The sequence below is a fragment of the Nicotiana attenuata genome, chromosome 9 (assembly GCF_001879085.1).
Source record: "Nicotiana attenuata strain UT chromosome 9, NIATTr2, whole genome shotgun sequence".
Taxonomy (NCBI): Eukaryota; Viridiplantae; Streptophyta; class Magnoliopsida; order Solanales; family Solanaceae; genus Nicotiana; species Nicotiana attenuata.
Genome location: NC_031997.1, coordinates 8,426,395 through 8,441,379, shown reverse-complemented (window position 1 = coordinate 8,441,379; position 14,985 = coordinate 8,426,395). Strand labels below are relative to the sequence as shown.

The 14,985-nt window shown below is 39.7% G+C and overlaps 1 protein-coding gene across 2 annotated transcripts in view; it reads right to left on the bottom strand.

Moving 5' to 3' along the window:
• Window positions 1-14,985, bottom strand: part of LOC109232041 — a 48,245-nt gene that overhangs the window by 27,277 nt on the left and 5,983 nt on the right. The gene's annotated exons all lie outside the window — the stretch shown is intronic.

Genomic DNA, 14,985 nt, shown 5'->3' with positions numbered 1-14,985 from the left:
ATATTCTTAGATTTGTATTGCATTACGGGTTTTTGTTCGCCTCAGATATTGTATTCCTTGTTGCTATTATTTGGTACTACTTATCCTTTATCTCCCTCTTTTTCTTCTCTCTTCCTTTCTTGCTTTTTCTTCTTCTTATTCTTCTTCTTCTTCACCCTTTCCGAGCCGAGGGTCTATTGGAAACAGCATCTCTACCTGCATTAGGTAGGGGTAAGGTCTGCATCCAAACTACCCTCCCCAGGCCCCACCTGTAGGGAACATACGGGGTTTGTTGTTGTTGTTGATACTCCCTCTGGAAGTGTTCCGGTTTATGTAAACCTATTTCCTTTTTGGTCTGTCCAACAAAAATGACTCATTTCTAAATTTGGAAACAATTTAACTTAAACTTCCAATTCTACCCATAATGAGAGACTTTTATAACCACACAAATACTCTGGCATGTTTAACACCACAAGTTTCAAAAGAATTATAGTCGTACAAATATTCTTACTTGTTTAGGACCACAAATTTCAAAAGTCTTTTTTTTCCTTAAACTCTGTGCTCAATCAAACAGGTTCACATAAATTGGAACGGATGGGAGTACCATACAAAGTGGCATGTCTCACTTGGCTAGTGGCTAATGAAGCAGTGCTCACTAGGAAAAATTAGGAAAAATTTAAGGAGAAGGGGAATGCCAATTTGCTTAAGATGTTATGTGTGGACAAGATGCAGAGACAATTTGCCATCTGTTTCTATGTTGTAGTGTGACTAGTCAGCTGTGGGAATTGTTTATCAATCTAAGGGTATTAGATGGATAATGCCAGGAAGAACTTCTGAACTTTTGTCTAGTTGGAACACAAAGGAAAGCTCTACTTCTAACAAGAACAAATGGAAGAATGTCCCAGCAGCTATTTGGTGGACTATTTGGACAAAAAAGGAATTCAAGGTGTTTTGAAGATACAAATAGCTCTACACAAAAGATCAAAATGAATTATACAACATGTCAACAACATACCAAGTGAAATCCCACAAGTGGGTTTGGGAAGGATAGTGCATACGCAGACCTTGGTCCTACCTTGTGTAGGTAGAAAGGTTGTTTCCGATACACCCTCGGCTCAAGGCAAGCATAGTCACAACAGTTTAGAGAAAGAAATACAATCTCGAAGAAGTCAATGGAAAAGAAGCAATAACAACAGCAAAGTAATCATAAAACCAAAGCAGAAACAACATCAATTAGTATAGATATCTAAGAATAAGGAAATACGAGAATAATACTACGAGTACCGGAATGGAAAGGAAACACGTTGGACTACCTACTAACCTTAATTCTCAACCTCCACACCATCCTATCCAGGGTTATGTCCTCGATAAGCTGAAGAAGTGTCATGTCAGGCCTAATCACTTCTCCTCAATATTTCTCCAGCCTACCTCTAATCAAGATGAATTATATTCTTCTTTTTAGTTTTTGGTATAAACAAGAATATGTAGATGATCAGGACTCAATCATAGAAGTTTTAGGCTCCTCGTAAGAACAAGGATTTTTGGCTTTTGCTTTTTGTTTTAGCCTATCAAGCTATAAATTTTAGTTCCAGTACAAACTCTGTGCTGATGATCTTTTATATATATATATATATATACACCTTCAAAATGAATAATCTTTAGAGCTTCACTCCATAGTTATTACTCCCTTTAGGGGTGATCACGGTTCAATTCGAGTCGGTGTTTCCCTAAAAAGAAATCAAATCAATTAAGTCAAGTTTCCAAATACTTGAACAAATCAAACCAAAATTAGTAGAAACTTCATCGGTTCAGTTTTTGATAGTTTTTTCGAGTTTTATTTATTCATTCTTTGGATTTTTTGATTTGTTGTCGATCTTTTTAAAAAAATTTGATAACACTATCCTCTGTAAAACTAGTCAGTTTGGTTCCCTTTTCGGTTAGTTTTTGCTTAAAACCAAAACAAATCAAACCAGATTTTGTTGGTTTTTTAAACTTAAGAATAAAAACAAATCAAATAAGAAATGTTGTTTTCTCCGGTTTGGTTTTCGGTTTTCCTTGAACACGCAATCCTTTCTCCATTTCAATTTATATAATCCTTTTTGCTTTCAGGAACATTCTTGAAATTCATTTTACCATTAAGCTCTTAATATTGATTTTTAATAAAGTAATTGTAAGATAGTTATGTGTAAATAGTCCTAGTCCCATTTGTAGTAGGAGTAGAAAATGTACTAGTCCCATATGTAGTTGGAGTAGAATATGTCCTAGTCCCATATGTAGTTGGAGTAGAATATGTGTTATATATAGGGCTCATTGTATCATTGTTAACAAAAATAGATTTTTCTCCCGTGCATTCTCACATGGTCAGAGCTTCAGTGAGAAAATTATCGTCGTGCGTCATTCCAGCAACATCCGGGAAGAAAGATCTCATCGCCGTGCAATTTTTCGGCAACTTCGCCTTGTTCCCAGTGTTCATCACTGCTTTAGTGGTACTGTGCATATACCAGTACCACCATCAGATCTGAAACCCTTGTGCGACCAAACTCCAGAAATTCTAGTCCCATCTGAACAGAAAAGTCAGTCACCACGCGTCTTTCCGGTTGACGACTCAAGATTGATTTGCGTTATCTCCTCATCGGTAAGTGTTGTGCGAGAACCAACACTACCGTCTTGTTCGGAAAAGTTAGGCGACAAAACCCCAGTCAATCGCTCTGGCAGAAAGTCACTTGTGCGCCTCCACGCGCCGCCAGAACTAGGGTTCTGCCGAGCTACAATAACTTTTCCGGCGAGTGAGCTATTCCAGCCACTTTTTGACAAAACTTTTTCAAGACAACTTACTCATCCAGTGATTCCGAGCCTGCCCATATAAATTACATCAAATTCTGACAACTTTTTTCAGGCGTGAACAGTGCACTTTTCCGGTGTGAACAGTGATTTCCGGGCGTGAACAGCAATTTCCAGAAAAGTTTCTGTTTTCTGGTGGTGTTTTAGAACCTATTTTGTAGTGTAGAATTTGACTTAGTCTCACTATTATCAAAATTTTCCGGCGACCTATCGGCTAACTTTTGTTTATCAGCAACCACCTTGTTTTGTTGCTCAGGGGAGTCTAGTGGCCTTGTATGTCGAATGATCAGATTGTAGACATGTTTACCAAGTCCCTCACTGGCCCTTCAATGAGTTACATATGTAACAAGCTCGGTACATATGATTTGTATGCACCGGCTTGAGGGGGAAGCTTAGATAGTTATGTGTAAATAGTCCTAGTCCCATTTGTAGTAGGAGTAGAATATGTCCTAGTCCCATATGTAGTTGGAGTAGAATACGTCCTAGTCCCATATGTAGTTGGAGTAGAATATGTATTATATATAGGGCTCATTGTATCATTGTTAAAAAAATAAATTTTTCTACCGTGCATTCTCACAGTAATAAATTTTATTAAAAATGATTGGGCAAAAAAACATGCATGTATATACGAGTGTAATAGGCTAATTTTTATACATGTTTTAGACATTGCTTTTCATATGCATATTAGATCAAATTGTAATATCAATTTTGGGCCTTACAAGCCTAATATTGATAATAGGATCTATGTAGTAGACATACTTTATGTTTTCATTATTTATTTTATATATAAAAACCAGCCCTAGGCACCTCACCTAGTGGATTTACTAAAAAAAAAAAGAAATATGGTTTTTACGAATGACGCGCACTAATTTATGCAATACTGTAACCTTATGGGCAAAGTTGCTCGACATGGGTTGCAGATGTCCGACACGGGTGCGGATCTAGAGGTCGGGTCCTTCGCGATGTAAATTCTATGATTCAGGGATACGAATCCTAATACGGATACAAGTGCGGCGATCCGACTAAAAAAATTCAAAAATATAAAATATTTCTAAATTATGAGAAATATTGTGGACTACTTACGTATAGCTTGTAAAATGTGGATAAGTAAATGATTGATTTCCTAGATAAAGTATGTTATTTTCTTCAAATTTACCCTAGTTTGGGTTTTGATTTCGAGAATCAAGTTGTATCTCGTCTCGAATTTTTCTGTCGTCATGGTCAAAGTACCAAAAATTGTTTGACCAGATCTAGTAGAGATCTCATAGTCATACCCACACCCATACTAGTGTCGTGTCGACACGGGTGCGGCACCTAAACTGTCGTGTTGGAGCAACTTAGCTTATGGGTGCATCAAATAGAAATAAGCGACAAAAGACTACTTCTCAACGGAACAAAGTTCATTTTGACACCCTCAAAAGCTCTCTTATCTCTTTCCCTTCAAATGACCCATAAAAGAGCTAGCGAGGGAAGCTTCCATGCCCTGTTTCCCCTTCATCCCCAACTAAAGATCACCTCTTTCATTGTGCCACGCATCACCCAAGATATACCATACCAATTAAGAATCTCTCACCATAACCTTGATGCAATCAAACAATGAATGAGAAGGTGGTCAACGTCTTCCCCCGAACATTTAAATATGAAACATCAATTGACATAAGTATTCTTCCTCTTCCTCAGGTTCTCAGCCATCAAGATTACTCCTCTAGTTGCTAACCAAGTAAGGAAACAAATCTTTCTCGATGCCTTTGGGATCCAAATCGAACTATGCAGAAAAGCAACCTACTCCCTAATCAGGAGCTTTCTATACAAAGGTGTAACCGAGAAAACCATTATTCCCCAAATCTCATCTCCATACATCCTGGCTATCTTGTAATGTACTTTGATTTAGAAGTAGCTCAATTAGACTTCGGAACCCCGCCCACCTCCCAATCCTAAAAGTATCTCCTAAAACTCACATCCCAAAACACTTTTCTATCTTGTGGCCTTCTAGCACGTTGGACCGCCATCTCCCTTTGACATGAAATATTGTAAATGTTAGGGAACATATTGCTCAAAGTGTTATCCCCATACCACCTTTGTCCCAAAAACTAACGTTCCTCCTATCTTCTACCCAAAAGGATATATTTACACTAAACTATTCCCATCCTCAATATATTTATCAACAATCTGCATCCATAAGGCATAGTGACTTTCTTTGTCTTCCACTCCCTCCCATGACCCCATATTTATCCTCTATCACCTCCATCCATAAAGGATTTTCCTTTGTCCCGGATCTCCATAACTACTTTCCTAGCAGGGCCTTACACTATGTGTCAGAAAGCACGGGAAGATTATATCATTGTATCACTTTTCAATATAACACAGGAAGAAGGCATATTTATAGTTATGCTCTACATAGTACATATTAATCCTATTCCAATGTGGGACTAGACTACTTATATGCATAATGCATAACTATCTAACACTCCCCCTTAAGTTGGTGCATATAAATCATATGTACCGAGCTTGTTACAAATATAGGTAATGCGAGGACCAGTGAGAGACTTGGTGAAAATATCTGCAAGTTGATCATTCGACTTCACAAACTTTGTAACAATATCTCCTAAGAGTATCTTTTCTATGACAAAATGAAAGCCAATCTCAATGTGTTTAATATTCTCATGGAACACCGGATTTGACGCAATAAGAAGAGCAGCTTGATTATTACACACCAGTTCCATCTGACCGATTTCTCCATATTTCAATTCCTTGAGCAGTTGTTTGATCCAAACTAGCTCACATGCTACCATAGTCATTGCTCGATATTCAGCTTCTGCACTAGACCGAGCAACTATATTTTGCTTCTAGCTCTTCCAAGACACCAAGTTACCTCTTACTAAAATACAATATCCAAATGTAGAACGTCAATCGGAAGGTGATCCTACCCAATCAGTGTCTGTGTATCCAACGATCTGCTCATGGCCTCGATCCTCAAACAACAGTCCTTTGCCAGAAGCTGATTTTATATACCAAAGAGACTGTGAATAAACATTTTGACAAAAGTGACCTATTACCAAAGATATAATCAGAGGCGCCTGAGTACATGACCCACAGTCCAAGAGTAGTAGACTGAGAAACACAAGCAAAGGAATTAGCAGCAACAGAAGCATTAGTATGAGCAACGGAGGCTACTTGTGGAGATGTCTGCTCACTTGCTCGATATTGAAGGAGCTCATTATATTCCCCTTGGGATGCGAGACCAGATGAGTCATCTATCTGTAATGAGATTACTGTGTGACTAGGCCCTGCAACAAGGCAAAGTAATCGAGAGAATAGTTCATCAACTGTAGGGACAGTCAGACTAGCCAAAATCAGGTTACGTACTGAATCAAGGTCATTAGGAAGTCCATTGATGGTAAGAACTAGAAACATCTTATGTCGTCGTTCTTGTTGCTTTTCAACACTAGCAGAAACTGGCACCAACTTGGTTGTCTGTACTTGTCCCAAGTACGTAGAAATATCGAATTCTTGTTTCTTCAAGATTGTTATTGCGACATCACATCATACAAACGAGATATGTCATTATTGTATAAAGTGCGAGCCTTTTCTCAAACTAAATGACATGTTTGGAATGGACGAAACAAAGGCATCAACTTGGGATCAATAGATCACCACAAGATACTACATAATTTAGCATCGATCTTCTCCCAAAGTGCTTTAACCATTTCATCTCCCTCGCTAGCTTTTTTGGTTAAGTGATTTTGAACATCTTGACCCTTGCACCACAACTAAACAGAGGAAGCCTAATATAAATAGTTTGAACTTCCCATTAAGGGTTCTGACGTAATCATGAAGCTTGAATTTTCAAAACCCGTGTTTTTAGAATCAAATACATCAAATCCCAAAGACATTGTTGGACCAAATAATCAAATAATCAAGAAGTCACAAAAAACAGTCAAGAAGCAGCAAACAAAAGGACATTGTAGTGGTCGAAAATTTGAAACAGTCGTCAAAATCTACAACGAGCCGCCAGAAAATAAAAAATTTGTCGGAATTTGGTGTAACCTGGATGGGTAGGCTTGAAATCACCTCACGAGCCAACTGTCAAGAAGAAATTTTGTCAAAAAATGGCTGGAGAGTGCCTCACGCGTCGGCGCATGAGCTGGAATCTCGCGAGAAAAATTTTGCCGGCAGCACGTAAGGGCGCGTGAGGGTTTCTGCCAAAGAAAATTTCAGGGGCTAGTTGCCGGAGGCTGACCTACCTCGTGGTGGTGTTAGTTTTTGCACAACCTGATGGAAAAGGAGTTTTAACCGGACAGACATGCGGTCACCGAAAAATTTTCCGCTTAACTGATTTTTTTTGTTTCTTGAGTCGTTGTCGCTGGTATTTTTGCACAGCGATGAATCTCTCACGGTTTCTCTGATACCATGTGAGAAAGCACAAGAAAATTATATTATTGATATCACTTTCCAGTATAATACAAAAAGAAGCCCTATTTATAGCTATGCTCTACAGTGCTTTGGATAGCGTGCGGCGACAAATAGCAACGAGGGCCCGCTTCACTGAGGCGAGAGGCGCGCAGCGAAGCGCTCGCCTTTTTGATATGAAGCGACAATTTATACAAAAAAATAAAATATTATATATATAACTAAAAACTCAATAACAATAATATATTAATAAATATATCAATTCACAATATGCAATTAATTCTACTCTATAACAGAAAAAGGAGGAAATTTCACGTTTGAAGTTTTGAAGAAGTTCTCTGCCTCTGCCTCTGGAAAAACAGGGTGCAGTACTGCTGCTCAATAAAAAACAGAGCAACAAAAAAAAGAAGAGAAGACCAGACGAAGAAAGAAGAACGAAAAAAAAACAGAGCATAAACAGATTCTCTATCCTTTTTTTGCTGCACTGTTGCTCGACAAAAAACAGAGCAAAAAAAAATAGAAAGAAGAAGAGAAGATCAGAAGAAAAGAAAAACGAAAAAAAAAAACAGAGCAACAGACAAACTCTCTGTTCTGCACTGTTGCTCGACAAAAGCCAGAGCAAAAAAATAGAAAGAAGAAGAGAAGAAGAAGGAAAAGGAAGAAAGAAAGAGAGGAGAAAGAAGAAGAGAAGCTTACCTGTGCTGGGTAGACTTGGGTGCTCTATTGTTTGAAGGTTGAAGAAGAAAGAAACATGAAATCACTACAAGCCCTAATGTTTTAAGCCCTAATCTGCGCCTTTTTCTTTCTTTTTTTCAGAAAGCGACGCCACAGCTCGCCTCTCGCTACACAGCGCCTCTCGCTACACAAGCAGAGGCGCTCGCCTTTTACAATCGCAACGCTACAGAGCCAAAATAGCGCAGGCTGCTCGCCTCGCCTCGCCTCACGCTATTAGCGCTGAGGCGAGCGCTATTTATAACATTGTGCTCTACATGGTACATATTACTCCTAATCCAATGTGGGACTAGACTACTTATATACATAATGCATAACTATCTAACACTACGTTTTCTCAATCAAACTAACTTTATAACTATTACTTTAATATTCTGTCAGACAAAAATTTTAAACTAGATATGAACCTTGCCCAAATATATTAAAAATGCTCTCTATTGGGAAATGTGCCAAATCTTCTCCTCTCTCCTCTCCGATCTCCCAGGCCACCAACTTTCCCGATGAAGCTCTCTTCTCAGCTTATTGATGGATTGGAGAATATTTTTTATCTCGGGGAACAAGTCCTTCGAGTTAAGAGATATTAGCGAGGATTATGATAGATGGTTTATTTTCTATGAACGCAGCAGAAGATTTACAAGCAGCATCAAAATCGATGAAAGTAACTTGCGATGGGTTTGCGAAGCTTTGAAAGAAGCAACGCTTAGCACTGGGAATAGATGCAGAAGATGGTGCAGAAGGATACAAGTCTATACATTCAGAGTAATTCAAAATTTCAACATCTATGGGAGGTTCTTGCGAATTGAAACCATTCTAGGGGGAAATCTGCAATAATAATCCCTGAAAATGACTACAACAGGGGATGGGGGGACATTGCAGATAAAATTTTAAGATCTCTGGGGAAGACTTCAAATCCAAAGTTCCAGCTTGCGACAGATCAATCCAGGACATACATGGAAGCTGCGAAGATCATGCAATGGCCAACCACCCAGGAAACAAAAGGTCCAGCAGATGGGGTGCCTCAGAATGAACACTTTCTCTCGAAATGTCTTGTCGGATGTTTCAATGATGCCTTCAGTAAGAGTCCAAACCCAGTAGTGATCCAAGAATGGTTTGTGAAGAGATGGAAGGTTACTGCTGGCCTTAAAATCACCTCCATGAATCACAATCAGTTCCTGTTCGACTTTCCCTCAAGACAAGAAGCTGTCAGAATCAAGGCAGGAGAATGGTTCTGGAATGGCAGAAGATTATCCTTGGACTGGTGGTCCCCGATGACCGGCGTGCAGCCGGAGAATACAACGTCAGAACATAGATGGGTCAAAGACTTTGGCATCCCTCTACATGCATGGTCGGAAAGCACTTTTAAGACCATCGGAGGAAAATGTGGTGGATTTGTGGGCATAGACGAGGATACAAAGCACAAAGTTCATCTTTTTTGGGCCCGTATTTGCGTGAGGAATCAGGATAAACTTCCGGCGAAGGTAGATCTGTCTTTAGGAGATTGGAACTTTGAAGTTTCAATTCTTGATGATATTCACGTCAAGCCTAGTCCAACCAGAAAATGTGACTCCGGCGAGTTTTTGGAAAAAGGGTATGATGGAGCAGGTACATCGAGAGATGTTCCTGCCAACCCTAGTATGCACATGGGTATACAGCAAAACAGCTTTAATTCAAAAATTAAAGCACCTGTTAAACCCTTGGTTATTACACGCAAGGCAAATCTTAAACCTGGCCCACAAACTTTGGGCCAAAATATGGACAGGAGTTATTATAAGGCAGGCCCAAAGAGGAAAACCCTAGTGAAGGAGGCCAAGCTTTTAAAGGAGAAGCAGATCTGGCGGGTAGTTGGGCTGAAAACCAGCGCCGTCACTAATAATTTTGATAAATTATCAGTTGAGCCCTGCACTAGTTCAATCGATATTTTACATATTCCAGAACCTAATCACCTCCCAGTTGCTTTCCTAGAACAAGACACAGGGACCTGCTCTACGGATGCTGATGACGAAGAAGATCCAACAGAATTTTCTCCTTAATTGCATCGTCAGCCATCGCCACACAGGGAGCTGGCTTTGATGAGTAACTCAGATTCAGATTTTTCCTCTCAATCAATTTCTACAGCTCTTCCATTAACATGGTATGAAGGAGAAACGAGCATGCAGAGGATAGACAGACCAACAATTGTTGAAACTTCGAAATGGACTAAGATTACAATGGGTAAGGCATGCAAAGCATTCGGGATCAATGCACAGGGCTTCGAGCATGAATTGTTGGGCCTAGTTCTAAGGATGGAACAGAGAAGGCAATCTCAACTACAACAACAAAAGTCACCATCTAAGTCGGGGAAGGAGGGTAAATGCAAAGGGGAAGGAGAAAGAAAGACACTAATATGTGGGTTAAATTACGATCGAAAGAAACAGCAGTTAAAAGGGGTTAAGGGCAGGCATTACCGCTCTGTTTCTGGATGAAATTAAAAATTCTAAGCTGGAATGTGCAGGGGGCGAATGACAGTAGGAAAAGGAGTACCATCAAGTCTCTGGTTCGTAAATGGAAGGTTGATGTCATGTGTTTTACAAGAAACCAAAATTGAAGACTGGCCAACAGGTGAAGTTTACAAATTATAGGGAAATAGATGGGCAGAGTGGGCTGAGTTGAAAGCAAGCGGTAACAGGGGTGGGATTATAGTGGTATGGGATAGAAGACATTGGAATAACATTGAGAATATGCAAGGTTCCTTCTCCATCTCCTGCATTTTAGAGAGTACTCAGGAGGAGTTCAGATGGTGCTTTACAGGTATATATGGGCCTCATACCAACCTAGAACGGGAGGTCATGTGGCATGAAATTGCAGGTGTAAGGGGTCTATGGGAGGGTCACTGGGTGCTTGGGGGGGATTTCAACGTTTGCAGATTTGAAAGGGAAAGACTCAATTGCACAAGGAGATCCAAGGCTATGAGAGTATTCTCTGAAACCATACATGACTTGTGTTTAATAGATTTGCCACTTCAAGGAGCCTGTTACACTTGGACCAGAGGAGAGAACTGCATTCAAGCTTCAAGAATTGATAGGTTCCTCATCTCCCCTGAATGGAATGAATCCTTCAACGCAGTGAAGCAACAAATACTTCCTAGAGTGATCTCTGATCACAAACCTATCATGCTGGAAAGTGGTGATTGGGATGCCAGCCCTTCATATTTCAAATTTGAAAATATGTGGCTGCAATCAGAAGGGTTTATGGAGAAATTGAAAGGGTGGTGGCAAAGCTATTCTTTCACTGGTAGTGCAGATTTCATACTCATGCAGAAGCTGAAAACCTTAAAGAAAGATATTACTACCTGGAACAAGGAAGAGTTTGGGAAATTGGAAACCAAAAAGACTAGAGCTTTGACCGAGCTCCTAGCACTTGAACAGGAACAGGAGAGGAGGAATCTCACACAACAAGAGATCACTCACATGATGACTTTGAAAACAGAATTGCAGCAGCTAGCAAGTGTAGAAGAGGTCTCTTGGAGGCAAAAATCAAAGTGTCTTTGGCTTAAAGATGGGGATAGGAATACCAAGTACTTCCAAAAGATTGCAAATTCCAATAGGAGGTACAACAGTATTGACAGACTTCAGGTGGGAGAAGAAATTATTGAGGACAAAGAGCAGATTAAAAAGGAGATACTGGATTTCTATGAGGGGCTTTACACTAAGCATGAGGACTGGAGACCTACTTTCACCTTTGAAGGCATGGTCAGTATCACAGAAGAAGAAAGTCTCAACCTAGAGGCAATCTTTGAGGAGGAGGAGGAGGAAGTTCTAGCAGCTATACAGTCATGTTCTCCCGACAAGGCACCTGGCCCTGATGGATACACAATGGCATTTTATCACAAATCATGGGATTTTATTAAGGCAGACATCATGGGAGCACTAAATCATTATCATGATCATTGTTGGATGGTGAGGTCATGCAATGCTTCCTTTATTGCTCTGATCCCTAAGAAAAAAGGAGCCATGGAACTCAAAGACTACAGACCAATTAGCCTCATTGGAAGTATCTATAAAATTGTAGCAAAAATTCTAGCAGAAAGGCTCAAGTCAGTGATGGAGAAGCTAGTCTCAAATCAGCAAAATGCATTCATAAAGAATAGGCAGATCACTGATGCTCTCTTTGATTGCTAATGAAGTCCTGGACTGGCAACTAAAGAGGGGAGGATCAGGCATTCTATGTAAGTTGGACATAGAGAAAGCCTTTGATCAATTAAATTGGGTTTATCTTATTTCAATACTCAGACAGATGGGGTTTGGCAGCAGGTGGATCAAGTGGATCAAATTTAATATCTCCACGGTCAAGTATTCGGTCCTAGTCAACAGAAGCCCAGTTGGTTTCTTCTCACCACAAAGAGGTTTGAGGCAGGGAGATCCCCTCTCTCCCTTCCTATTCATACTTGCTATGGAAGGGTTAAGCAGATTGTTAGACACGGCCAAATGACTACAATGGATAAGAGGATTTGATGTGGGAGTTGAGAGCAATATCAATATCTCTCATCTGCTATATGCTGATGACACTCTGATTTTCTGTGGTGCAGACAGAGATCAGGTGCTTCATCTAAATATAACTCTTCTTCTTTTTGAAGCACTTTCAGGTTTACATATCAATATGCTGAAGAGTGTGATCTATCCTATCAATGAAGTTCATAATTTGGAGGAGCTAGCAGGAATTCTGGGTTGTAATATTGGCACACTTCCTACCACGTACCTGGGCCTACCATTGGGAGCAAAGCACAACTCTTCAACAATATGGAACGGGGTCATTGAGAAATTTGAGAGAAGATTAGCCTCCTGGCAGATGCAATACCTTTCTATGGGTGGTAGACTCACATTAATCAATAGTGTCCTAGACAACATTCCCACATACTACATGTCACTACATCATATGCCTAACAAAGTGTTAAATCAGTTGGACAGGATAAGGAGAAATTTCCTTTGGGAAGGGAATAGCGCTGAGCATAAGTTTCACTTGGTGAAGTGGAAAAAGGTCATCCTCCCAAAACACCAAGGAGGATTGGGAATCAAGGACCTCGCAATTCACAACAAATGCCTACGGATGAAGTGGCTTTGGAGGTACACACAAGAGGAGCAACCTTGTGGAAGATGGTGGTCAATGCTAAGCACGGAACTCAAGGCAATTGGTGTACTAAACTCACAAGAGCACCCCATGGGGTGGGAGTGTGGAAGTGCATACGCAGATTGTGGGAGGAATTCTCTGAACACCACCACCTTACATTTGGGAATGGGCAACAAATCAAATTTTGGAAGGATAACTGGTTTGGGAATTCAGCCCTAAGGACTGATTTTCCTAACCTGTTTCAGATTGCACGTGATCCCGACTCTACAATCATTCAAAATAAGGATGGCCCCATTTTGAATGTTACTCTAAGAAGGAATTTGCAGGACTGGGAGGTTTCTGATTATGTTCGACTGCTAGAGGTACTACATGGCGTCACACTAAATGAGCACATCACAGATAAGTTCAGATGTGGGGGGGGAGGGGGGGGGAGCAAGTGATGGTAGGTATTCTGTGAAGGCAGGGTACAGGTTAATAATGGCTAGAAATGGAATTACTGATCTGTGGCCATGGAAATTAATATGGAGAACCAGACTACCACCCAAGGTGTCTGCTTCAGCTGGACTGCACTTTATGAGGCATGTTTGACTCAGGAGAACCTTGTTAAAAGGAACTTCCAGTTAGTTAATAGATGCAACATGTGTCAAAGGGATGCAGAAACCAACAACCACCTATTCCTACATTGTAGAGTTGCAGCAGATATTTGGAGCATGTTTTGCTCTGTTTTTGGTATTAGTTAGGTTATGCCTCACAACATGAAAGAGGCATTTCAGAGCTGGGGCAGCTGGAAAGTTGATAAGACCATCAAGAATATCTGGAAAATGATACCTGCTTGTATTTGTTGGAGCATATGGAATGAAAGAAATAGAAGATGCTTTGATGGACTTTTAACTCCTAACCACACCCTAAAAGCTAAATGCCTTTTGTTTTTATTTAGCTGGGCAAATATTTCCCCTGTAGATTCCCCCGAAACATTTGTGAACTTTGTTAGCTCTTTGTATCTAAGTTAGCATATATGTAGTCTTTTTTGCTTTTTGAAGCTTCTATGCTTCTGCTTCTTGTAATATTTTGCATCTTCTTGATGACATCAATGAAGCCAATTATTTCATCAAAAAAAAATTTAAACTATGTTCCTTATTAAATACTGTCATATAGAATGAAACAAAGGTGAAACTTTAAAAACTTAGTAAATGAAGGATCAACATGCTTATTCTAAAATCTTCATGCCAAATTTTGCCAAACAAATTGATGTTAAATGGAGGAAGCTTGTACGTTCTTCCCTACAAGAATTGAAACTAGAACTTGGTAATTTATGAAGAGTTTGTTTGTTTACAAAATGCTCTCTTAACCTAAAATAATTTATTTGCTTTTTGTATGTTCTCGTTTGACCTTGTCAAATTCCTACGATAATGATTGATCATAAAAAATGATTTCTTTCAAGTTTTTTTTCTGAGGATGGTAACAGTAGACCTACCAACTCAAACTTGTATAGTTTGTATATCAGTAGATGTTCATGACAGCCTCGTCAGCCTGCACAGTTATATATATATGAGCTTTTGGGTATGTTTACCCCTCAGATGAGAGAGGTGATATTTTCAGATGATTCAGAATATGACCTCATCGGCCAAAGTTAAGGGTTACCCCTCCAGAGTTCACAGTTACAGAGTGGTACGCTCAGGCCGAGTATGGCACCGGATGCGGCCACGCCTCTTCAGGTTTGGAGCGTGACAAACTTGGTATCAACTCCATTGGAATTACTTTTTAACAGTTTGTGAGTGAATGCTGGATCAACTTACTCATTCTACAAATACTGCAATAAATTCTAATAAAAACTTGTCTTTTAACATTAATGAGGTTTCTACAACTGTCACAGATCTTAGATCTTACAGTATCAAACATCAATAGATGGTAAAGAAGGAA